The sequence below is a fragment of the Schistocerca gregaria genome, chromosome X (assembly GCF_023897955.1).
Source record: "Schistocerca gregaria isolate iqSchGreg1 chromosome X, iqSchGreg1.2, whole genome shotgun sequence".
In the NCBI taxonomy this organism is placed as follows: Eukaryota; Metazoa; Arthropoda; class Insecta; order Orthoptera; family Acrididae; genus Schistocerca; species Schistocerca gregaria.
Genome location: NC_064931.1, coordinates 411,397,264 through 411,424,816, shown reverse-complemented (window position 1 = coordinate 411,424,816; position 27,553 = coordinate 411,397,264). Strand labels below are relative to the sequence as shown.

Genomic DNA, 27,553 nt, shown 5'->3' with positions numbered 1-27,553 from the left:
AAAAAACCCTATTCCTTCTACCATGTGTTATTTGCTGGCAATAACTCAAGGTCTAGAAAATATTCAAGACGTCTCTAATGGAAAAAAGAACGGATTTCCTTATCTTCAGAGACCAGACGCTACCGACCAGGAGGACCTTCCGAGGAGCAACGTGACACCTACTCCCTTACGCAGGATTATAAGAACATATTTTCTGTGGACACGCGGCTGTTCTAGGCGCGTTATTTATCGAAATACGATAATTTAAACACATTTTCCATACACGCTGTGTATTGATAACTGTTAATAAATATTCAGACGAAACTGCTCTGTCGCTGTCGCCGCGGCATCTCTTTACTTACGATGTTTATGTCCGTGCGTGACCGCCTGCTACAAGCCAGAGCAAACGCTAAATAACAACACCTACGTACCGCACCCGATTAAAGGTTGCGAAAACGTCTACCGACCACTGCTTCCAGGTACTCCCACGGCCTCTCGTTGACACTGGTCGCTGACGGTTGCACGTCACTACATTCCACTCCGGCTCCATATGTTCCACGAAGCAGTTTATATTTTTCGGGAGAAGCAGATAAGCGAAACATGCTAACAAAATGAACATCGTCATTTATAATGAACACTTTCAGCGACCAGTCTTGAAATAGCGTACCAATACTACTGAATTTCTATTTGTAGTTGTCATTGATACAGAGGCCTATTATTTAGATAGTCAGCATTTCAAGACGAGATTAAAGTGTAATCTATTATCTTCGGAGTAGCTTTTCTTCTAGCGCACAGCTGTTTTCATTTTGCCGACGGGGAACTAGTATCCCTGACGCATCCTCTCATCTCTTTCTAATATTTTTTTTCCATTCGGCTCACCTACTAATGTTATTCTATCGTTTCTCGCTCTTCCTCTGACTTGTCAACTTCTTATCCATATTCCTTCCGTTCTGTTGCCACGTTTCTCTCAGACATTATTAGTCACATTCGAGAATATCGTAAGAAGGAAACTGCTTAATACCAAGTTAGTACGACTGGAATTTTTTAAGTTCAGTTTATTCATTACAATACATAATGTCATTAATGTATTATCGTTAAGATTACACAGGGTGTTTAAAAAGCGTCACACATTCCTAAAGGAGGTAGTAATTGTCAAAACTTGAAGAAAGCTCCTATTATTACATGTCCTAAAACAAATACCTCTTGAGATAAGGGCTGATTTCACAATACGCTTGTGTCTACCGATGAAAATCCTCGATCAATCATGAAGGTGTTGCATCGGGATTTCTTCAGTATCAATGTATGGCCAGGAATTGTCGGCGATAGATTCACAGTGTCACTCTATCAAAAAGAGTAACAGGTGCTCCGAATCACCTATTTCGGCGCGATGCGTTACAAGCGCTACTGGAAAACGCTACCCTGGCGAAAAGACAACGGCTGAGGGTTCTAGCCGGCCAGAGTGGCCGAGCCGTTCTAGGCGCTTCAGTTTGGAACCGCGCGACCGCTACGGTCGCAGGTTCGAATCCTGCCTCAGGCATGGATGTGTGTGGTGTCCTTAGGTTAGTTAGGTTTAAGTAGTTCTAAGTTCTAGGGGACTGATGACCTCAGATGTTAATCCCCATAGTGCTCAGAGCCATTTCGTGCAACACTATCTAACCGCAACGTTTCATGGGGGCTGGATTGGTCGAGAAGGTCTGGTAGTATGGCATCCTCGTTCACCAGACCTGATTCCGTTGGATGTTTGGCTATGGGAACTCTGAAAAGAAAGACTCAAGGATATATCATGATGCGTGGTAACTACTTGGAGCACTGCATGTAGTGTCTGCTCTGCGTAACAGACAGATGGGAATTATTTGACAGATGGTCCACATTTCAACACGCAAATCATTATAGGAGCCTCTCTTCCAGTTTTGACCAATTCTGCCTCATCTAGGAAAATGTGACACTTTTTTTAAACATATTCTATATTGCTCATGTACTACACAAATTATAGTGTTGACTCCCTAACGAAGTTTGGTTAGATGTAGGAGAGGACCTAAAGGATGTAATCCAGCCAGGTCAAATAAATACATACATAAATAAATATAGCTTGCAATATCGTTGACGGTAGACATAAGATCCCAGACCATTAGTGTCGAGTATCGCATTAGGATGCGTTGGGTTCGTTGCTACACAGCAAGTGAGTTCATACATCGAGTGGGAAACACTATGAAAGCATCCACGGACGACGCAGATACATACAGGAAGGCTGCATCATTAGATGACTGTCGTGAAGTGCAGGAAGCCGTGCAGATCCTGAACAGTTGGTGCAAAGAGTAATAGATCACCCTCAACAGAACCGAACGCAGTCCAGTGTGGGTGACCATGCGAGAAGGGCCAATGATATTAGACTATAACAACACCTCACAAGTATGGGTATCAGTTAGTCGTCAAATATCAAGCAAATATAAGGGCCACACAAATATATTTGTGGGGAAGGAAAATATATAACGACAACAATTACAAGACGGAAGCATCATTGGTCAAAGAAACAGATCATTTACAGAATATTCGTTCTTTCAGTTGTTGAGTATTGTTCTTAAGCCTGAGACTTTTACGTCGTCGGAAGAGCCAGAAAGTTCTATCAAAGTACACTTTTCTAAGGCATATGCATCACAACATATTTATTTTTGAGTGGCATAAGTTTATGACTTGTAACCTAGTTTTAACGCAACAGCAGTATTACAACCAAAGATGTTATTGCAATGCTGTGGTGTGTATGGAAGCAAAGAAAGAGTAACCAAAATAGGTATTTTGACTAAATTTCAGTCTTGATCACTCTGAGTTGACTTCGTAGTAGCTGAGGAGAGTTCCGCCTACCATTCTAAGGAAACCGTGGGTCTGATGATGGTTATGTAAAATAACCGAAACCGGTTACCTATATCATTGAGACATAAATGGTGTGATGAAGACTGAACTTTAGTCAAAATATAATAATCTATTGATCACTGTATTCCAAAAATGTTTACAAAAAAAAAAAATAGGGTTTCAAGCTACAGCTCAGAACAGCTTACTGGAACCGAACACAGAAAGAAAGGCAATAAATCAATAAACAGAATATTATTCTAGAATATAAACTTAGTCAAATATTTTTTCACTCCAGGATTAATGTTAGTTCTGTGTGTTAACCATGTTTCTTTAACTGTTGCAATATGTACGATAACACAGACATTAAACTTATTATTTACTTTAGCTGTTGATTCCTTGGTTTTGTATACATGACACGTTGAATTAATGTCTTTGGTTTTAATGTTATTGTTGTATCATGAAATCCGCTAATGGCCAAAATCTCGAGCTAGCTCAGTACAACATGTTTAATGAAAGGTGTGTCTTAATGTAATTATTTCAATCCTAAATAAAATATTTACTTATAAGCTAACTATATTGATATAGAGAGGATTCAACGGTGAACTACGCAACTGCTCAAGGTATTGTTTAGCAATTCAGACGTGTCACATAAAGGAGAGGCGCTACAGGGAAGGCGTTGTGCAACACACACAACCTTACTCTTAAAATTCTCAGGCAAAAAGTTTATTATTTCCTCCTAGATACTAATCGCCAAATGTACTTGACTTTAAAATTAGAAGAATTCTTCTCATTTACATGAAGGAGCACTAACAGCCAATTTTCTCAAGTGCCTTCAAATGAAATCTGAGGGGGGCAAAGTATTACCGACGTATTATGAAGTCTAGGCTAGTTGGTATATGCAGGCGCAAAAAGCTAAACGCATCATAAGATTTATAGCAAAAATTGCCGTCTATTTTCAGATATCGCACATGTAAAAAAAAATCAAAAGATATTTCTCGATCTGGAATATTCTCAGCGGTGATATACTGGACAACTGTGACTCATATTTGGAACTATGTTATAAAAGAAACAGTTGAGATACAGTTATATCATAATAATTTGAATAGAGATCATGTGTGGCTACTGATTCACTACCTGTCTCGGTAATTACAGGATTGGTTCTCTCGCTTTGTAGCACGTTGTAATATACCAAATATCTTGAGCACTCCCTCTATGAATATGTGTCCATGAAACGAGTATTAACAAATTTTGGTAACATTATCAGTTCATTGTTACCGCCTCTTCAGCGCGATATTCAAAGAAATACGATACAATCATTTTGGAAACCCTAGCTCCACATCATAAGCAGCTTCGGAATCACACCAGACTTACATGGCCGTCTGCCATATTTTCTGCACTTATATTGTATTTTAACTATGATGCGCGTTTCCTTCGCGTAGAGTCCCATGGCTACTCACCACAAAGTCAACAGATGATGATCATGCACGCAAATAGTTGCTGTCAGTGCAGCGTCCACAATTAAAATCTGGCGAACCACGTACAAAACAAGGACTAGAAAACAGGTGATAATCTGAAGGGGATCGGCGCCACCAATCTCTCACAGGGAAATGCCACGTAATTCAAAATTTTTCCCACCGCTAATGATTTCCTAGAAGACGAAATGTCAACCTCTAACATTCATTAATTTTCAAAAGTTGAAATTTTTTGCTATCTCACGTACTGGAAACACTTGTGAATATGAAACCTTGATGAGAGCAGGAAAACGCTTCCTGCAATGATGTTACAGACGAGACGTTAAACTGTAAGCTTTCTTTTCAGAAGTAGTGTACTTGTATAGGCAGGCTATGCTTTAAAGCGCGTGCCCAAGTGAGTGTGGCGGAGTAAGTCGCTGGTTCGGCGGGCGCACAGCAAAGGAGGTTCCCGCCCACGGGCGGCTCACATTTTGCATACGCCATTAATCCAGATGTCAGCACCAGCGCGTCGTGGCACCGCATGCAGCGTCTCTACCGCCAAATGAAAATCAAGGCCAGCCTCGTACCGATTCCACAGCCGAGCGTTATTGGACCTGCCGGCTATACACGTTGCGAGTGCACTGTTTCCACACAATACAATAGACAGTCTCGTAAAGGCACACATATTTTGGAAAAGCTAGAGTGATCGATTTTTAACGTCTCGTTGGAAGAGAGGTAATATACATGGAGCATTAGGTCAGCTAGTCAGTAATGGTAGAGGGAATCAATCCCAGTTTCGTTCAGAAGAAAGGGAAGAATCAATGAAAATGTTGTTAGAGAGGGAACACAAGTTAGTATAGGGGAAAATGTGGAAGGAAATCAGTCGTATCCTTATCAAAGGATTCACCATAGAAGTGGCCTTAGGCGAATTAGATAAATCACGGAAAACTTAAATTTGGATGGCTCTATGGCGATTTCAACCCTCAACCTCCCGAAAGAGAGCGTAAAGTCTTACATCTGCATCTTTGTTGCACTAACCAACCTTAAATTCATGTGTTGTTGCTTCGATGAACAATGAAGCAAAATACTGAGGATGGTATTTGAACCAGAGAACACCGAAATGTAGTCGTTCGGGACTATGGAGCAAGGATTTGAAATCCAGATTTCCTAAATGAAGGCATTGAGGGTGACAAGACAAGAATTTGAACCACACTTTTCCTAAATGTAGACATTCAGGATTGTAGGACAAGAATTTGAAAGCTTAAACTCCCAAATGCATACGTTGAGGACAGCAGGACAGGAAATGAAGTGTTTGTATGGCATTATTGGCCGAGAGGCCCCTTCTGGAGTTTTTCAGCTACATGACGCCACTACTTTGACTTCCGCGTCGACGAGGATGAGATGCAATGATTAAGGCAACAGAAATACCCAATCCCTGAGCGAAGAAAATCTCCACCAAGACAGAAATCGACCCTTGAAACCTGTGATCTAGAGTCATAGACGGTAACCTCTAGCCCACGGGTTGTGGACAGTTAACTAAAGAATTTGAAACACACACATCCTCAATGTAGTCATTCGGGACAGTAGGACAGAAATTAGCACTCTGAATTTCCTAAATTTAGACACTGAGAATGGTAGAACAGGGACTTGAATCCCGCTTCCCCTTAATGTAGGCATTCAGTATGTGAACCCCACGTTTCTTAAATGAAGGCACTGAGGATGGCATCAATGTTACCTGAATTCAACATCTCTTAAAATTGAGACCAGTGTCCAAAACACCCCGCCACCTCCTTCGGCAAGGACGACATTCAGTGTTGCTAATACCTGGTACGTCACTGTCGCAGAACATGACATAGAGATGCTTTCCCAGAAATTCATTCATGTGATTGCCAAGTCGTGTGTAAAATATTCAATATGAGCGAGTAATAGTTGAGCACTGATTCAATTCCGTGTGGCTTTATTGCAGTGTCGTCCTGTGCTCTTGCATGGTAAACTGGAGACAGAGTAAACCGCTTAGTGGCATTCCAACGATTACGCCCCTTCCAACCACGTCAGTTTCTCATACTACACTGTCTGCAGGCGAGAAGACTTAATCTGACTCAAGAAGTAATCTGTCGTCTGCGAGATCGACTTTGTAATTTATCACCTTGCCTGAAATCGGACTATTCGTGTGTCGGTGCTACGCTAATAAATGCACACTGGCGTTACTTTATTGTCTTCTGAAGAAATCACTGTCAAGTATCACAACTGCAAATTTTATTTCCATCATTATGTCTACTGCTTTCGATGTACACACACAGTACCAGGTAAGAAGCAGCTTTCATTTCCACAGCTATTCAACGCCCCGAGTATCCTTAGCTTCTCATGAAAACAGAAAATGTGGTAATAGATAGCCGTATTTCGGAATCGATTAGTAATTCTCCTTTCATGCTGATTGACTGAGGAGCTAACCTGTCCCGATAAGTTTACTGTCCTCCAAAGGAAATGGCCCACATGCTAACCCGTTTCCATCATATAATTTAAATCTGCTAGCATATTTTGTTTTAATACGAACATTAATTCATGATAAATAGACGTCATACGAACTGTAATGAAATGTTGTTGTTTAAGTGATCGTTTTTCAGATACTAAACTGCCAGTAGTTTTGTGACAACTTTTCAACACTCAGTGACAGCTAAACAGAAGAATATCACTGGAATATAGGCTCGACACAGTGACTATTAAGGTTACGGTGTCAGAATATTTACGGCCGCTTTCTCCGTGTGATACAACCAAAGTCTGACAAAATTTCTGTCCATCTTAGTTGTTATCCACTGACAGCTGAAGCAGTTCTGCAGTAAAACCTAAAAACGCTGCAGTGCAATGGACAGAAACGTTCAAGAAATACTAAAGTAGAAAAACGTCAGAGGGCCTCTAATCTGCATTTACGAATGGTGAGATGGTGCCAGCAAAAGTTTCAAATTGTTCGCTGGCAATGGCGTTGTTAGCAGGAAAGTATTATGGGTCGATAATTGACAGGAAATGCAGAGGGATTTTGACTGTATTTCCAGATGTTGCACTGAACGGCAACGATCTTGAAATATACGCAAGTACAACTGAATGTTCATAAACCAGCGAAAAAAAGTGATAGTATTACATCATTAGCGTAAATTTTATGAGCTCTCCCAAACCGTTTTAATATATAATGGTTAGACTAAGCCGCGAAATGAAAGGGGCCCATCATGTGAAAGCAACAAAAAATAGTCAAATGGAAAACTTAGATATGACAGGATAATTTCGGTAATGTGTAGTGTACTGATCCAGTATTTGAGATGATTATCAAGTCGAGTTTCTAACGGAAGCTGTCGAAAGAAGTTATAGACACTGTGGTAGCACCATGACAGGTCGGTACTATCAATACGAAAACATATCCGAGATGAGTAGCAAAGGAAAGTATGAATTGTTGGAAGAGTGGCGACGATGCTCTTGTGAAACCCTAAAAGATAAATTTCGTATCCACGTCTACATCTACAGCTACATGGAAACTTTTCAAATCACACTTAAGTGTCCGGCAGAGGGTTCATCTTCACTATAATTATCTACATTTCCACTCGCGAACAACACGCGATGAAAACGAACACATATCTTTCCGTGGAACTCTGATTTCTCTTATTTTAGTATGATGATCGTTTCTCGCTAAACATGTCTGCGTCAACCGAGCCTTAATATTATGTTGTCTGACGTATATGACTACTCTACTTCAGCGTACTGATTTTAACATTTTATTTGACGTTATTGACTTCTGGAGATCCTCTACTATCACCATATTTGTCTAAAAAATCAAGCAGGTCAGTTAAACGCAAGGTATTTATACTTTGGGACTTCGTCTACGGAACTTATCACCACTCATAGACCACATCAAACACGACCTGATATGTGAACGAGACTTCATTTGAGCTAAAAATTATTATGAACGTCAGCTGTGTCAGCTGGTCTGCAAATATAACACCGATAAATGCTTAAGTATGCAGAATGTGAAATAAAATAATAAAATTAATACATTGTAGTTTGAGGAGACAGTTAAGTCAGGCCACTGTATCACCATTCTACGTACGTATAACGAAGGAATTATGAAACTGAAATATAATAGATTAGGACCCATACGGAGCGATAGAGTATATTCTCCTACACTTCATGGGTGAAAAGAATGGGACGGATATTGATTCGAATTACCTTCCACTGCGACCTACAGTGGATTGTCGAGTGTATACCCAGATGCACAAACGGAGGAAACGAAACTGAGGAACCGCATTGAACTCCTCAGAATTTACGAACGTACGACGATGAACCGAGGTACCGGCTGCGCACCTGACGTACGCTCGCGGCAAAAAGTCAAGAATAATTTTGCCGTTACGCAAGACGGATGCGAAGGCTGTTAGGCCTCATTACGTTACACGGGCCCTTTTTTGCGTATTATGCTAAATGTTGCTCCGGCAGAAAAGTGCCAGCGGCTTCAGTAAGTACCGCCCTGCTGTTAACAGGTGCTGTCAACACGCGGCCCCTGGTTGCTTTGCTCATCTTCTCGCTCTTCCTAATACGGTCACTTATTTCAGCGAACCACCAACCGGGCTGCGTGCACTAGCTTCATGACGAAACTTGCAAGTATATCACAGCTGAAGCCATCAAAATAAATTCAACTGCTTTTCCAAAATACCAAAATCTCCACGAAACTGAGATGAATGGATATGTATATTACTATATATTTCGCCGACAGTGATGTTTTCTACAGGAACATATTGATGCTGGACGGTCGTAAGGAAATAAGAATGTCTGGAAAAAAATTGCGTTTTGTAGTGCATTTCAGCACTCATTAAATAAATGCAAAGCACTGGTAAGGCCTGTAACAAAGACAAAGAGGCTGAAAATGTTCGATTACAAAATTAGTGGTGAACATCTGGAGCTCGTCTCATCATATAAGTGGTTACTGAGACGCGTCATAAAATGAGGGGAACATATACAATCAGAATGAATCCAGACGAATGGTAGACTTAGATTTATTGGGAGGGTTGCGGAAAAGTGCAGAACATTAGTAAAGCAATTCACAAACAAGACGGCAGAATGGCCAATCACAGAGTCTTTTTCCATTCGTTGGAGTCCTAATGACCTTTGTACCACAGCAGACACCGAAAGACTTCGTAAAAGGTCGATATGGATCATACGAAAGTCTAACAGAGTAACTTAAACGGTAATTTTTCAAAAAAAAATGCTGACGTTCTCGCGAAATCCTGTTTGTCAAATTCAAATAATAGGTATTCGAAGATGACTATGAGACAACCCTGTTGCCACCATGGTATATCTCACGAAGGGTTCATAACAGTAAGATGAGAGGGTTAGTGGGAGCTCAGTACACCAATGGAATATGACAGAAAACCGGTAATACTGATAAGAAGTATACTCCACTAAATAGTGGCATGTGGAATACACAGGGTGTTGCAGAGCTAATGGCGTAAAAGCATGTATACGATATTAGAAGCAGAAAAGTCTCAGTAATCATAGGCTCTAAAACGCATACCTTAAGAACTTTTTCATCTACGCTACTGCGAAACATATATCTTCCAGTGAACAAGTGATTGTAGTTCTTAAACTATGTACTTGTGTTTACTGGGCTTTTTTTTTTCTTCTTTTGGTTAATACTACCTCCTCCCAAAATATAGAAAGCAAAGAACTTGCAGCACAATAGATTCGTTTGGTGCCATCGAAGAGGAAGTAGTCGTGGCTCTTAATGCGTGCGTTTTAGAGCCCTGTTCACTGAGCCTTTTTTGCTTTAAGCATCGTGTTCTTTCAGCTGTATGCAATTACGTGATTAATCATAATGCGCCCTCTATATGTGGATTAGGAATTATTTTCCAAAGACGTTCTCATGATGACGGATCAAGGGATACTGCAAGCAAAAAAGTACACTAAATTCTATCAAAATTTTCACACCAAGAAGAATACGCGTTACTGAAGTAAACTTACGTCACATACGGGGTGTTAAAAATGGATATGGCCTAACTTTTAAGAAACATTCCTCACACATAGAAGAATAGAACGAGTTATATGGACATGGGTCCGAAACTGCTTTATTTCCATGCTACAAATCATTTTCTATTTCTCTTCATAACCACATTAATCATGAGAAACACACAGGAACAAAACGTTTCAGAATCAGAGGAAACGTCTTCTTACATGAAAAGTTCAAAATACGCTCCTGAATATGTTTGATTACAATGTACAGCAAGCTGTAAATCTTACGTTCACCGCCAGCGTCTGTTGCTCCAACTGAATTAGGTTAAAGTTCACATGAGACTCACTTCACTGCATGTGTTGACATTATACTTCATTGTTCTGTTAACATCAAGCACGTAGTATCTACTGTTCAGTGCTCATTACGGACTTGGTTTGCGGCACAGTGCTGTAGCAGTTTACTCTGATGGGGAGTTGGCAGATGCACATTTGCCGTAAGGATCTACAGATGGTAATGTCTGTGGCGCTCAACGTTCGGTCGGGGGGATATTTCTAGAACAACAGTGTCCCGACGGGACGATATTTGAAGCAACTGATCGTCGTCTAATGGAGCATGGGACGTTTAAGCCTACTACTCGTGCGTCTGTGGGAGGTCTAGGAGGACGAGGACGTGTCACCTGGAGGAGGAACTACTTTGTGCAGTTGGCGACACCCGCTGTCAGAGCAACATAATCGGATGCAACAAGTAATATTGACCACATGACTGCCTAGAGCGAATCTGCTGTATCCGTACCATGTACAGCGTGGGTAGATACACTCTGCAAGTGATTTCCTGCACAGGCACACTTTTGCACATGGTTCATTAAACAATGCGTCAACCCTCACTTTAGTACAAATGTGCTGTTTACGAATGACGCATCGTTTCAGAGTAGATGATTAATGTGTTGGAGATTTGTAGAAACTGCGCACTAACACGGAAACAAAGCATTCCTGTACCCACGTAGCATATTTTCTTCCACTTTGTGTAAGAAATTTTTCCTGAATGTAGGCCATACCTTTTCCTCACACGCTGTAGACAAGAATTATGGAACCCTTATCTCAATATACCACATTTCACTTCAAAGCGTATTGTCTCATGCATGATACCAGAGTAAATTAAAAGCTTATCCTTACATAATGTGTTACGTATCATCTGATACCCTACTTCGTTATGTCAATGTACAAATGAAATTGTACAGTCGAAAGACTCTTAGCACTTGAAAACATATAAAATGATTGAGACTCAAAGAATCGATTCAGTGGTCATCGGAAACATGAAGCATAGTATTATGTGTAAAGTAAATATTGCTGCCTCGACTTAGCTACAGCGTGAAAGGAATATCGGATCAACCATACTTCCCTTCCAGAAAGGTTCTAGTAACATTGATTCTTGCCAGTACGACAACTGTGACAGCTGTACAACTGTGACGTGTAAGCTTTGTGCCGGCCGGGGTGGCTGAGCGGTTCTAGGCGCCACAGTCTGGAACCGCGCGACCGCTACGGTCGCAGATTGGGATCCTGCCTCGGGAATGGATTTGTGTGATGTCCTTAGGTTAGTTAGGTTTAAGTACTGTAGTTCTAAGTTCTGTTTCCCTTCTACCGTTGCAAGTGCAAATGAAAAGAATAGAGAAATTGGAATATAGCATGTCCCACTCGGAGTGTGCCAACGAGGCAGACGAACATAAGTAAAGAAAAGAAAAAGAGTACCGGCATGAAACAGATGTGGCAGCAATAAATTACTATAGTCCGTGAACACTATACTGAAAGAGGAATGCTGAGAATTGCAATCTTTTCGACTCTACAGTAAGTCCATATGATTAATCGAAGGAAAAGGAACAAACAACTGCATGATATTCAACATTACTGGCCGTTTGTGCTACTATTTCGGCTTATAATAAATAAATCGATTCTTTCGATTCCAAGTGTTTCAATTTCTGTTAAAATGATTCACTAAAGGGAACAAAAGGAAAATAATTATTTGTCAGCAGCTTTCTTTTTTTAATTTGGCTTTGGTTTCAAAATTGTTTCTTTGTCATTCGGTCTTTTATGTGAACAGAGAAAATTGTAATTAAGACTAATTGTCACGTCGCTTTGGAATTGCAGTTTCTTTCCTTCTTGTTTCAACTAGTTTATTAATAGGTGTTTCTTCACTAAGAAGAGAATAGTAATATGTAATTCGTAAAATGCAACTCATTTCCCTAGCCTGCTGCTCTAATGGTAACTTCTGCTCTTTCACTTACAACCAACGATATCGTGTTCCTTGAAGTACCGTCACAGAAGATTGTTGATAACATCAGTTGTCTACATCTGTACCCAGCAAGCAACGTTTGGTGTACGGCGCATGGTAATCCGCACAACACTACCACTTACCGGCGCATGGTATTCCGCACAACACTACCATTTATCTGCTTTAATGATAGTTGATTTCAAATGTTGCAGAGGACAGAAAAGCTACTGTAGTCCTTGGAAAGACGTTCATCCAGTATGTAGGTAAACCTGCAGTTAATCCGAAGTTTGGTTTGAACATATCTGTGCCTTAGAAGGAAAGATCCTCACTGTCTTGTTGGAAGCAGACCTTGGCTACAGTACAATTACAAGCTTTATAATTACAGCAACAAGCTAGTGTTCTTAAATGTTAAGCAGATGAGAGGTGACATAAAAAATACTAATACGTGAACTCCGTCCACCGGCCCTGGCGATCCAATCAGTACCGACCGCCAAGCAGTCTCATTGCCTGCCAGTGGCGTCATTGGATGTGGTATGGACAGGAATGGAGTCAGCACACTGCTGTCCCGGCCGTTGTGAGTTTTCATGACCTGAAACCGCTACTACTCGATCACTAGGCTGAGTGCACCATGTTCCATTCCTATCACCACGAAAAAGTCTCAGACAGCAACGGGAATCGAACCTGGATCCTCCGCATGGCATTCATCCGCACTGGCCACTCAGGTACTAATACTGATATTAATACCTACTGGGTATTGAACCCTGGACTTAACGATTTATAGTCTGTCACTTATCCACGCTGCCACTAATCCATGCTTCACGTCATATATACTTTGAGCTTCATTTAGGAATCGCCGTCTTTTTAATTTTCAATGGTGATAAAACGCACTCAGATTTGCTTACTCTAAATCGGTTTGCGGATCATTAGATAATCATCAGTTAACAATTCATTAGTGACCCTAGTGTACAAGAAACCAAACCCTGAAAACTGAAAATGAAGATTTGGTCTCTTTGCACACTGTTGCCTCTGCGGACGTTGGTGAGTTTTTACCCGCTGATGGCCTAGTAAGCCGAAACCGGTTATCAACAAATTTTAGTGGAACATAGCGCAGTTTGTTTGCTTTCAGCCCTTAAATACGAAATTTTTATACCGAAAAATAACGAAAGTATCGATTGACATACGGATAAGGGCAAGAACCTCTTCGTGACTTCTTTTTCCGAAAGTAAGAAGGTGGTCGGGACAAGCATTTATTGCAAATGTGTCACACCGCACGAATGTAAACGCCGTTACAGATGACAGCTGAATAATGCCGGAGTTTCCGGAAGGAAGCAGTGGAAGCGTGTCGGATGAAGCGGTCCGAGTCTATATGTCACAGCGGGTGGTAGCCGGCCACGTACAAGAGTGAGTGAGAATGTCGCCGGTGTTTAATTGGATACCGGAGAGGCTGGGCATAGTTTCTAAATGGCAGGGCAAGACCTTGGCCGGGTGATTTATTTCTCGGAAGGCAGGGCATGCGAGCCACGCGGCCGCTCGTAATGGCTACCCTCCGCGCCAGCGGCCGCCCACCGCGACTCGCGAACGCGAACGTCTGCACCGCATCTTATTACGGCCGAACTTGCTCGCGCTCGTGATGCATTGCCGAGCAGGAAGAGCACATTGATAAGCTGCATATTTCCTTTACCACCAATGCGACTTAATTCAATTACCACACACCTACGACAACCGAAAAAGCAAATTATTTTATTCGAATGACAGGAATATTGAAACGCAATAGTGCGACTCTTACGCCACCCTCTATATTATAAGGGCAACATCGATATCCTTAACCGTATGAGTAGCAGTAGTTTCTGGCGGAAACCACCATTTTACATTTTTTTTTCTTTTTTTGGCGTTACCAGTGCCTTTCGCATGAAACTACGAATGCTATTGCAATACAGTGACATCTAGTGGTACAAGTACACATTTCTACGTATGGAATGCATTACAGGAGTCACTTAAAGCGTTCAAAGCAACAGTCGATGCGGAGATTGTGCTACGTGATTCTAGATGGTTGTGGCAATTTTTTTTTGTATATAGATACTGAGGAGATCATTGACAGTGGAAGTAAGTATAAATAAAGGTACTCAACGTAAACTTGAGTGGTTACTACTGCTTTTGCGAGTAGTTTCGAAATGAAACCACTGAGATAGTATGTACTTTTGATATAAGTTTATTAAATTTTCTACACACTTTTGCTTGTTATTTAGGACCATAATTTGTTTTAGGCATTATGAATTCATGGAAGTTTCGAGACGTGGGACTGGGTCGAGGAAAAAGGCGAAATTGCTTTCAAATACATCTCATGAAAAGATGGGTGGTTGAAAACTGTATGTACTAGGCGTTCTAAAGTGAAACCACCTCCTTGAAAGCAACTGATTGTTTACCTTTTGCCAGTTTCTTATTGTATACCTTAAAATTGTATTTCAAATTAAACCCGCTTCCTTCAAACAATTGATTGTTTATTGCTTGCCCATTTCTTCTTGTATTCGTTGCTTACGATGATGAGAAAGATCAATGTTGTCAACAATTTTAAAACTACGTTTTTATATTTGTGGGACTCAAAGGCTTATGGGCTCAGTTTCGGTGTCTGCGATATAGCTGGTATTCTAGTATTTCTAGACGACAAAGTCGCGTCAACGGTCGGAAATTCCCTAACAGAACGCGCCCTCTCTGAGTCAGTAGAGCGGTATAGTCAGTGACGCGTGGTGAAGTGTAACTGACAGGCTACAGTCTTGTTGAGGAAGTAATAGTTCAAAAGTAATAAGAAGAAGCGCTTCGAGCGAGCCGAGGAGATAACATAGGATTCATTGCTGCAGTCTTGTGAAATATTGTGAAAAATTGTGAACTATTGTCAGTTGAAAACTGAGTGATTATATGTGTATGGCAGCCACTTGTAGTACAAAACCTGCTTTGCACTTTAAATATTGCGTCAAGCGCGATATGAACGCATTTAATACTGACTGCCACAAATTGCAGGAGCTTGCCGAATACTGGAGTAGATGAAGGAAACTTATCGAGTACGGCAGCATGTTCTACGACGGCCGATGCCTCAACAACTCAGCTGCGAAACGAGGGTGTAGACAACATCTCCTACGAACCCCTCTTTTGGTGTGATATACAGCTGCCCCACCTCTGGGGTCCAAGTGGGATTTCGCAATAGACTCTGAGATATCAAATATAGTGCCTGCGTAATGCTACTTGAATCTTCTGTTAGGAAGCATAAGTCACTGATGATAATGATGATGTAATACATGAAAATCACTTTCTTTATAGGCGACTGTGTTTAAAGTCTCGATTATCGGAAGGACGAAACAATAAAATAATTTATACATTTCCCAATGCGAACTTACTGACAGAAACTGATATATGTGGCCAAGCGGCAAGTGTCTTGTTGAACAGTGTGAGACACATTACGGCCCATATAACTGCTCTAAGTAAAATAGGGTATTTAAATTGAAATGCTTTCATTATTGCTGAACAGTCGTTAATCATAAAAGTCAGTAGCGCAAATCGTGACGGGACTATTGGCCTGACTACAGGTATACTGCAGCCTTTCTTCGCCACGGCACTCAGAAGGGATGGTGGTGGATCCCTCATCCTAGTCACCTTTTACCATCGGGAAAGATCCTCAGTACTCATTTGATAGCAGGCTGAGTGAACCTGAGCCCTCCTGCAGAGACTGGAACGCAAAAAATCCTCTCTTTTAAACAGGACTGAATCGGGGATTATCAGTGAGGAAGTGTGATGCCTACCGCTAAACCACGACGACCACAACTCTTTAAATATAGGTATACAGAGCACAGGATGGTTGTACATACAGTGTTTCATAGGACACCCACCTATATAAGTGATATAACTGAAACCCTTCACTCGTCCGATTGCCGAATCTCGGGTGAATATTTATGAATAGAATATATGTAAAAATAATAAGTGGGCTACAACAGGTAAACCAATGTTTGTGAAAATTGTTAAACTAAGCTAATTCATATAGTTGGAATTAATTTATTATTGTGTATTAAGTACCTAACTATTCATATAAGATCAGGAACTGCAGAACCACACACAACCCTTCACTTTAAGAATTCAGCATTTTGGTAGAATCGCGGCATTGAATCAAGGCGGCCTTCTTAGGAGAGCCCTCTCTAAACGGTTTGTATGCGAGCTCACGTAAATCAACATTGCTTAACGAAGCACCATGTTGAAGACATTGTCAGCCATTCACATCCATCTCAGTGAGGCAGGCACCCGAATCTTCATGTGCCTCATTTGCAAGGATTTACCGTGAGTACTTCGATTCAGGAATATCGCCAGAGCCGGAGTCAATTTCCATGTACAAAAACGCGCTGATGCCAGGGGATTAAGGTAGCATGCGAAAAGGCAGAAAATCACTCGACGGTCAACGCCACACAATAACAACCGTATTATTGAGAAATAACTAAGCTACACATATGTACTTTTGTCCACCCCACGTCACAGGGCACACAGACCAGTATGGCGCTGGATGCACCAAGCATGGAAAGTCACATCAGACAAAATCCCACCTACCAGCGAAGTGTTATTCTCGTTAGGAGGTAACGACGGTGATCGTCTGTAACAGGTGAACGATACGACAAGCTGTTGACTGAATATGGGCATACATCACTCTGCATGCGTTCTATACCCTCAGTAAGACAATGTTTATCTCATCGCTTAATAACTGTGTAGTAATAGCTTGAGAAACATTCTTTGGACGTAAGAGCCACGCTTCTCCTCTCAGATCATCCATCCTAATGAGCAGGCCTGATTACTATTGACTAGTTTACGTAGTCTGTATGGCTCTGAGCACTATGCGACTTAGCTTTTGAGGTCATCAGTCACCTAGAACTACTTAAACCTAACTAACACATCCATGCCCGAAGCAGGATTCGAACCTGCGACCATAGGGGTCGCGCGGTTCCAGAATGTAGCGCCTAGAACCGCTCGGTCACCCCGGCCGGCTATGCAGCGCCTAGAACCGCTCGGCCACCCCGGCCGGCATCACGACGAAAGGGGGCGTCAGATGATACTACACTGTGGGCAGGTGACTTATTTCACTGCTCATATGCGTATATGTCGAGAATATACTGAAACCTCTCACGTGTAAAGATACATGAGTGTGAAATGAAGGCAGTACTGCAGTAAGTTGTGAAAGGTACGATCTCACATATACAGCCATTGTTATTACTTCGTTCATATGTGTAAGCGCGCGCGTGTGTATGTGTGTGTGTGTGTGTGTATCCATTTTCTTCCTTTATGGGCCGTGTCGGGGTTACTTTTAAGACGACATCCTATAAATCATTATTGCTTGAGACAACTCCAGGAAGCTAACAGGAGGGATTCTGCCGTCGCCTTCTACCGCAAAAGGGTCGCATAGCGTGAGCGAAAATGCTCCGTCATTAATCACGTCGGTGCTGACGAGACACGAAACGGTCGCAAACAAACCCCGCTCCCTCTGAACGCGCGAGCTGTGGCTAATACACGGACCGCTGGAGAGCTGTGCGCGGCGGCGGTGGTAATAGCGAGGGAATGCGTAATGCAGCGCTGCGCCCGGCTGTCCATTAGGCGCCTCAGTCTGCCAACCAGACTGGCGATATTTAACCGGCCGCGTACACCTCGCCCGTCTCCTCGTCGCTCCTGGCATTTCTTTGCGACAGAACACGTCGTTAGCAGGCCGTCGTGGTTCGAGAGGCCTCCGAAGGCCTCTGTCAACAGAGAATATCTAGATCATTAACAAATCTTATCGACTAGAAAATTGTGCGCAGAATCGGAGGAAGGCAATGGCAAACAATTTTCTCACATCCTTGACAGGAGTAGTCAAATGAAAATGAGACGGATAGGGAAAAGTAAGTACACTGTTTATATTTCGAAGGTAATCACAAAAATTGTTAATAATTTACTGCATTGTGAGACAATACGGTCAACGGCTTCATGGAAAAAGGTTCGTGGTTGCCTACAGAACCATAATTGTACCCAGACGCGCACATCTTCGTCCGAAGCAAATCGACGCCCACGAATGTTTCTCCACGTCTTCAAAAAGATGGAAATCGCGTGGGGAGAGATCAGGACTGGATGGAGGATATGTAACGGCTCCCCAGCGAAACTTCTGCAGCGTGCTCGAAACAACCTTTCTCGCGTTCAGTAAAGCAAAGAGAATATTAACTTTTGTTATAACTTAGGCTAGCGGAACCCTTATAGCCATTTATTGCAGATATTATTCTTAATTCGCAAAGCAAAGCATTTTAAATGATTGCAACTTTTACAGATTTTTGCATACATAATGTTCCGTAGAGAATAATTGTATAATCTGCTCAAATAAGTTTTACGCCAACTGCATGTTTGTGAACATGTGGGAGCTTAAGTTCAAGGGGATTAGAGAATGAAAGAATAAGCCTTTCAACCTAAACCATAACTGTATTGCAAAATAGGTATTAAAAATAACTAAAATAAAGGTAGCCTGCTGCTGGATAAATACACTGCCTGACAAAAATAATGAAGCATCCGAAATAGGAGGACTGTATAAAATGACTTCACGGGTTGAGAAGATATGTGACGGTATTGCAGCGATTACGACGTCTACTCAAATTTACAAAGAATCTGTCAGTATGAGTCTAGTTATCGGTATGTTGCACCTCCTCTGGCTTCGATTTTTCACTGCTTCGGTTCTAAAGGGTATCGTAAAGCCGTTGTATCCTCTCCTGAGGCATGCTGACCCATAAATGTCGTAACTCGTCCTTGATATCCTGGGTTCTGACACTAGAACAGACTTGACAACCGAGAAAGGTCTAAACATGTTGTATCGCGAACATTTCTTTGGATCTTACTGGCCACAGGAGACCTCAGTATCACGCAGTAGTTCTTAAAGACAGGTGAAATGTGTAGGCAAGTATTACACTGTTAAAATTGACACAACGATACTATCCGACGATACGCAACACATGAGGACGTGCGATGTTCGTGATGTACTGTTTAACCATCAGAGTTCCCTCAATAATTACCCGCAGTGACCTAAATCCCCTGGCTTAAGGAGTAACACCGCTGGGCCGCTCCAACACATTGGAGGCAGTGTAGAACCATGGCTGGTAGCTGAACACAATGCGACACACTTTATCAGCAGTCCATGCTTCCTAATCACAGCACCACTACAAACGCAGTCGCTTGTGTTACGGCATTAACGGCAGCCTACATATGGGAAGGTAATTTACTAGCCCGGCTGCTGCCAGTCTCCGACCAATGGTGTGTGATGACATAGACTGTTGCCGGGAGACCAGTGTGTATTGAACCGGGGACCTAGAAACGACGGAGAGACTTCATCTCACCGTAGCCCTCAGTGGTTCACAACCCAGCAACAGGCCACAGTAGTCCACCCAGCCCAACCGCCGCCCCACACCGAACCCAGGGTTATTTTGCGGTTCGGCCCTGAACCCATGGGACTGCATTTGTGAGATATGCAAAGGCAACTGTCCATCTCCACACTTTTGTACGTCTACATCTGCACTCCGATAACCACTGTGAAGTGTATTGCACAGGGTACTTCCCATTGTACAAGTTATTAGGGCTTCTTGCCATTCCATTCATCTTTCGAACCCGGGAATAATGACTGTTTAAATGCCTCTGTGTGCGTCGTGATTACCCTAAATTTATCCTCACGATCTCTACGGGAGCAGTACGTAGGAGGTTATAATACGAGTGTGCGCTGAAAAGAAATGTCTCCTATTTTTTATGTATAAACTTATAAAGCTTTCTAAAGATAAAAACTTTATTAACATTCTACACCTTTATTCTTCATGCCAACATAATCACCACGGCGACGAACATATTTCTCCCAATGAGAAACCGGTTTGTTGACACCGTCACTGTAGAATATTTCACTTTGTTCACATGGCCACAACATCATCCCGTTTGCCACGCTTCATCACTATCAAAGTGAAGTCCTCGAAGGTCTTCTTCAAGTTTGGAAAACGGATGAAAACCGGATCGGGCCAAGTCTTCATACAGTTATGAAGAATGATCGACGATAGAGAACACAAGGTGTCGGATTGTTGCAGGTGTCACAGATTAATTCTTCCTTTCAGTTTTCTGGGGGTCTCGCCGTACACCGACACAGTTTCGTTACCCACGGCCGTGTTACGTGCTACAATTCGGAGCTCTCTACCGACAGAGAGCTGCAACTTGCGTTAGTGATGTGGGAAACTCGACCGAATAATATGCAAATTATGTAATACCTCAACCGATATTGAGGACAGACAGCGTCCAACATTACTACTTTCTCTTGTTTCGGATCTTGAGAAAGAAAGGGTTTCAGTTCTTCCACAGACATTCAGACAAGCCGGCCGCGGTGGTCTCGCGGTTCTAATCGCGCAGTCAGGAACCGTGCGACTGCTACGGTCGCAGGTTCGAATCCTGCCTCGGGCATGGATGTGTGTGATGTCCTTAGGTTAGTTAGGTTTAAGTAGTTCTAAGTTCTAGGGGACTGATGACCACAGCAGTTGAATCCCATAGTGCTCAGAGCCATTTTGAACCATTCAGACAACTCATTGACAGTGTCCCAGAAAATTTTTCGGCGTCATAACGGCGAAGGGTGGATACACTCCATATTAATGTCTCCCAATAAGTGTCTGGATAGTTTTGATCCGATAGCGTATGTAAGTGTTGGGAGTGGTTCAACACTATTCCTGAGAAGTTTATTTATGTAGTTATTGTACGGTAACAGAGTTTTATCTGAGGCTCGTTTAATCGTATGTATTATTTGTATCACATTACCCTTGGGAAAATTATGTAAGTTGTATAGTAGAATGAATCTGCATTGAAATCATGTTTTACTTACGTAAGGACACGTATGCCTTATGCTAGGACAATGATTCAGCTAATCATAGCTAGAAGCAACTGATTTGATACACAAAGAAACTTAAATGCAAGCGCAGAGCTACTATATCATGCACAAATGAATTGGTAGAAGACAACTCCACAACCACAGCTGACTTAGACAGTGGCTATGCTGTCGCCCAACCGTCATAACAGCAGATTCAAGTTCTTTTTGTATTCGTGCTGTAACTTGTCAGACGCCTTAGTCACCATTTATGGAATATTGCGAGACAGCGCTCTGTTTGTAGCAGTATCGGAGTGTACCTATATTTATCCATATCTCGCTCCTTCAGGGAAGTAACACGACGAAACAGTCTGACCGCGACTGCAGTTTACCTTGTCTTATCCGTGGCTTCTGTTACACGATCGTAGGGAGACAATAGCGGCGAACGTCGTGAGATTTGATGTCTTCGGTATAGGCGACATGTGCCGATACTTAGCAGCGAGGCCGCGAAGGATGCGACGCGAGGGCGGCTCATTAGCGGCTCGCGGTGTGTGCCTGTCATCGGGAGGTTGCCGTAGAAAGTCGCGGCAAGGGGCAGACGCACGCACGCGAGGCGCTCATTAATTGCTCGCCTGCGATGCCTGGTGATGGGCAGGCGAGGCTGCGGAGCGCTTCTTTTCACGAGTAACGACCGGCCGCCGTTGCGGCTGCCGCAGCCGCCACTGTGCGTTCCAGTTCTCGACTTGCGTTGCCATACTGTGCAGCTATGGGCCTTCCCGACTAGGATAAGCAATCCACATCACTGCATTGTTGAGAGATGACAACATGTCGTGGTTTTAATCAACATCATGAAGACTGGTTTGATGCAACTAGTCTATCTATAAATAATTGGGGCGACATACGCACGTAAAAAAATTAACTTCGTGATCTCACAAATTATATGAATGCCGCAAATTTCACCGCTATGGACAATAATACACTGCGCAAACAAAATCAAAGGCTCACTTTTTCGAAATCCCATAACTGTCTCCCGTTGCAACGCATGAGTTTGACATTTGGCTCAAAGGTGCCTACAGCCTTCCTCTGTAATGGTGCAAACGCGTGGCGCCCTGCAACGTCACCCTCGGAATCGCCGACGCTTCAAACAGAAAGGTGTCGACACAAAAAAGGCCACAGCTTAGAACCTCATCTGAGCTGTAAGGTGGGTTAATGATGTCAAATTGGCACCAAATTTCACCACAGTTCTGCCGTTCGCCACTGTGGACGTGTCACAAGATGAGAAGACCCTTACAGCCCCTCTTACCCTGCGATGGAGGTCAGAACTGTGAAACCCAGCGTTTAAATCATGCTGTCTCCTCATGAGCGGCCGAGGAAAATGTTGTATGTAGACCGCCGCTCAGAATCGACACGAAAAGGCCTCCGGGACTGGCATATAGGGCGTCAATTAAACCACACCTTACACTGCGGCTTAAAACGACATTTAGCAGTGTGGTGAGCAACTGGACGATGTTCTTGTTAATATTTGACACAGCTGACACCCTCGCAAGTTTCAATCCTACTCCAGGGAGATTGTGGAACTGCGTCCCCACTGAACGTGATCGCATCCCTTTAGAGTGCAGCGCGACCGAAATTTTTGATCTCGTGTACAGGCTGGAACCACTATGGATCGTCCAAAAGCATTCCACGAAATTTGAACGTGATCAAGAGCAGTAAAGGGTATTAGGCTTTTCCAGCCCTCGTGGTTTCGTCGCTCCTGTGCAATATTACCATGTGCGGGAATAAAACGGCAGAGCGATCTTCTGAGACACACCCACCTCCCTCCTCCCCACCCCCCGTCCCAGTGCGGTAACACCCTCGATGCCATCCACGCAACTTTGCTGCGCACGTTGCAAATGTACCTGTCAGTAACTATGACACCAGCCTGGCGGCTGCTCTAGCGCCTGAAGGTAGGTAAACTCCACCCAAAGGAAGTCGAAGAGGTTGCCTAATCCTGAGGCGCTAGAGCAGCGCCAGGCTGACTTGATGTAGAAATTTTTGGAGGTACATTTCTAAAATGCTCAATAAAGGTGGGTGGGGGCACCGTGTCTTTGTTAAATTGTCAGGGGGTCTCAGAGATACCCTTTGCGTTTTATTCACGCACGTGTTAATGTTGCACTCCTCGGTTTCCACGCCACAGGAGGACGAAAAGGAGAAGGTCTGAAAAAGTATTAGTATTATTTGCTGCTTCAGATCACGTTCAAATTTCGTCGAATGGTTTTAAACGGTCCCTAGTGGTTCCAAAATGTACACGAGAGCAAGAATTGCGGTCGCGATGCATTCCAAAAGAGTGCGATCACAGTCAGTGGATATTTAGAAACACAATGTCGTTACAGAAGGGCTGAAAGGTCAGCAGTCTCAAAGGTTGCCGAGAACATCTTCCTGTTGCTCTTAGTACCGCCAACTGTAGTTTTTGAACGCGAAATGTGTGTGTCAACGCCCCAGCGAAACGGATGGTTTCATTGACACCCTTTATGCCACCCACTGAGGTCTTTTCCTGTCGATTCCAAGCTTCTGTGAGTCTGAAAGATTTTCCGCGGTCTCCCATAAGAAAACTGCATGATTTTAACGCTGCGTGTTGCAGTTCTGACCTTCATCTCAAAGAGTCAAAAGTAGTGGTGCAACGTGGCTAATAAGATCTATGACGACGTTCTCATCGAGTAACACGTTCACAGTGGAATTGTACAGAATTGTGGTGAAATTTGGTGCCAATCCAACATCATTAATCCACTCTACAGGTCACGTGAACGTCTGAGCTACGGCCTGTTTTTCGCATGTGTAGACACCCTGTTGTTGGGAGCACCGCCGGGCCTGACGCTGACGTCGCAGGGTGCCATGCTTTCACGCAGCCACAGAGGAAGGTTGTAAACACCTTTGAGTCAAATGTAAAACTTACGCGTTGCAATGGGACACAATTTCGGGGTTTCGGAAAGGTGATCCTTTATTCTGTTGCGCAGTGTACTATTGAAATACTAATCTACTTAGGTAATACTAGCTGTTTTACAAATTACTCACGTTAAGGAATTTCTACTATTTAAAATGCTTTTTATTTTCCGACATAATCGCAACTATCTTTCCAGTTTACCGGTTTGCACCGTCTGAAGTGGCCATCTTCACAAGCAGTTGCTGCACGAGCGGGCCGCTCACGGCGGTTGCTGCCATACTTGTCCTCCTGTGCACGAGCTGCATGTGAAGAAGTTAGCGGTTTGAGGCGATCGAAATCGATAATCTGAAAATTTACTTGTGATGATGTCGGAAAGAAAAAAAACAGTCATTTTAATCATTTTAGCAATTACAAACGTCTCCAGAATGTCGTATCTCTTAAAATTCTCCTAAGTTTTGAAAGCAAAAGTGAAAAAATTCTCAAACAACTGTGTAATTACCAAAATTAACTTACGCAGAAGTAACCAAATCCTCGCACATACAGGAATCTTTCTATATTGTATAACCTTTTTGTTTGAATGAATTGCAAACCCCTATATTCATGGCTTGATCATTCGTGCGAAACAAACCACATCAGTAGGCTACATTCAGATGCCTAAATCTGAAAAAGAAGGAAGGAAGGAAGGAAAATTAGAGTTTAATATAACGTCGACAGAGAGGTCATTGGAGGCGGAGCACAGGCTCGGGTTAGGGAAGGGTGGGGGACGAAATCAGCCTTGCCCTTTTCTAACTAACAATTACGACATTAACCTCAAGCGAGTCAGGAAAATCACCGAAAATTTAATTCTGGTTGGCCGAATACGAGTCCAATGTGTTAACCACAATGTCACCTGGCTCGGTACCTAAATCTGTCTTTTTGTAGCTGTAGTCATGATCAGGTTATTTTATTAAGCGAAACTTTTAATGTCCAAACAACACGACGAGGACGCAGCTGCACAATACTGCAGAAACTGCAATCATGAAACCAGGTCAATTTCAGTGTGAATTCTGTTCGATCGGGAAACGTACTCTGAATACATAGATTTTGTGAGTTATGGTAGAAACAGTCACAGAATGTTACGCTTTGGCAGTAAAATCTTCTTTTTGCATTAGACGAGTGGTACTATGCTGGACAGAACGTTTCAGCAGTAGCGAAAAAACAGGTTTTTCATACATCAACATTGAAGCTGCGCAAGTCGGTATGTTGTCTTATGTTAGCTATACTGTATTTGTACTGCTTCCTGCTTCATTCTGTCTCTGAAGACACACACTCAGATTATCTACGAATAACCGTTCAGAAGATCCACGACATATTTCGGGCAGTCCTTTTCATTCAAGTTGCTCTCTCCTCCTGTCTAAGCAAACTGTTGACTATCTGAGCAGTACGTCTGTAAACTTTACTGCCCATTTAGCCATTCCAGAAGCGCTAGTCGAACAAGAGTTTCATAGAGGTCGCGGTTCCTCGATATTTCACCTTCGGCCACACACTTCTTTTTCCTATCCTTAACCCGTATCTCCACGGAGTCGGCATGTTAATCACGGTTTGGAAATTTTATTTGTTGGAGGCGGTCGGGTGATCTTCCTGTTGCCAGCCATTTCGCCCTGGAACTGAATTTATGCATCCCAGATATTTACACCTAGTGTTATCGTATGTGGAAGGATGAGAAAGTTTTCGATATGTTTCCAAGTTGCTTAAATGAGGGGAGGATCAGGGTACCAGACCTAGTCGAATGCGGAAAACCGCATAAAAACCAAATCCAGGCCAACCGCCACAACGGCCCTCCACGTTAATACGCCGAGCGTATTCGCCCCGAGGCCGGCGCCCCTCCTCCAATACCGGAACCCGGTGCCCGGGCTAATCCCTGTTCCTTCACTTCAGAAAGACGTTCAATAAAGATCCGCAGTGCCGCTTAATGAACAAACAACGAGCGTACAGAATACCAGGCCAACTGTGTGACTGGACTGAATAATTCCTAACAAGTACAGGGTGGTCCAAAAGTCCGAAAACACCATGATAAAATCCAAATGGAGTAGCAAACAAGGAAACAGAGTCCCTACACACGAGGAACGGGAAGGGGGAAACTTAATAGACTATGCCACCAACATGGCTCCCATCTTGAAAGCCGGCATCTGGGATTCAACTCCAAAATTTCAAATAGGAATGTGGCCATGTTTGACATAACAAACAGATAGAGAATTTCACCAGAAAAACAATGCCGTTGTTATTTTAAACACAGCTTTATTCATTCTCGGGTTATAGCCAGTTACAAATGGCAGTGGTGGGACGCTCGGCAGCGTGAGTATTAGGTACTGAGAAGTCATTAAATGGAGTCTGAAGCGGTGCAAAGTGACTATCCCATGCCTGAAATGTTACATGTGTTTAACTGTTACGTATCATTTACTCATGCTAACGTTTTAATCATTGTTTCCTTATTTACAGGTTACGAAATGTCCTTAACACATGAAGAACGCATTTAAATCAGGATAATAACAGGAGAAGCACTCGGGTCACTGCTGAGGATTTCAACAGTCGTCACCCAACCAGACAGCCCATCACTCACAGCGCAGTTGCCAAGCTTTTGGCCAAATTCAGAGCAACAGGTTCTGTCGCAGATAAACCTAAGGCTGGAAGACCAAACTCCGCCACTGATGAAGCAACAAGTAAGAGTTTTGGCATTCTTTGACAAGAGTCATGTCATGTCAAAGCACTGGTTTATTCTGTGAACATACGGGATTTGCATCATCTAAAGCAGCGCATTGTTGATGCGTGTGGTCAAATTCAGCCAGATGTGTTGGTCAAAGTTCATCAGGATTGGGTTCGGAGGATAGCATTAACAATCCAAATAACAGACAACATATCGAGCCATTCCTATGACTGTAGGTGGTCTCTCGGGACTGTGTATCATCGGCGTAATCTCTCTCCGGCACATAACACACATGCTGCCGACTGTCCCACCGCTGCCACATGTAACTGGCTATAACCCGAGAATGAATAAAGCTATGTTTAATATAACAACGGCATTGTTTTTCTGGTGAATTTCTCTATCTATTTGTAATGTCAAATGACCACATACCCATTTGAAATTTTGGAGTTGAATCCCAGATGGCGGCTTCCAAGATGGCCGCCATGTTGGTGGCATAGTCTATAAAGTTTCCCCATTCCCGTTCCTCGTGTGTAGGGACTCTGTTTCCTTGTTTGCTACT

At 42.8% G+C, this 27,553-nt stretch overlaps 1 protein-coding gene across 1 annotated transcript in view; it reads right to left on the bottom strand.

Moving 5' to 3' along the window:
- The window catches only part of LOC126298105 (neuronal PAS domain-containing protein 4), a gene marked incomplete at its 3' end in the record, with an annotated part of 1,124,810 nt that overhangs the window by 608,655 nt on the left and 488,602 nt on the right, over positions 1 to 27,553 (bottom strand). The window lies entirely within an intron of this gene.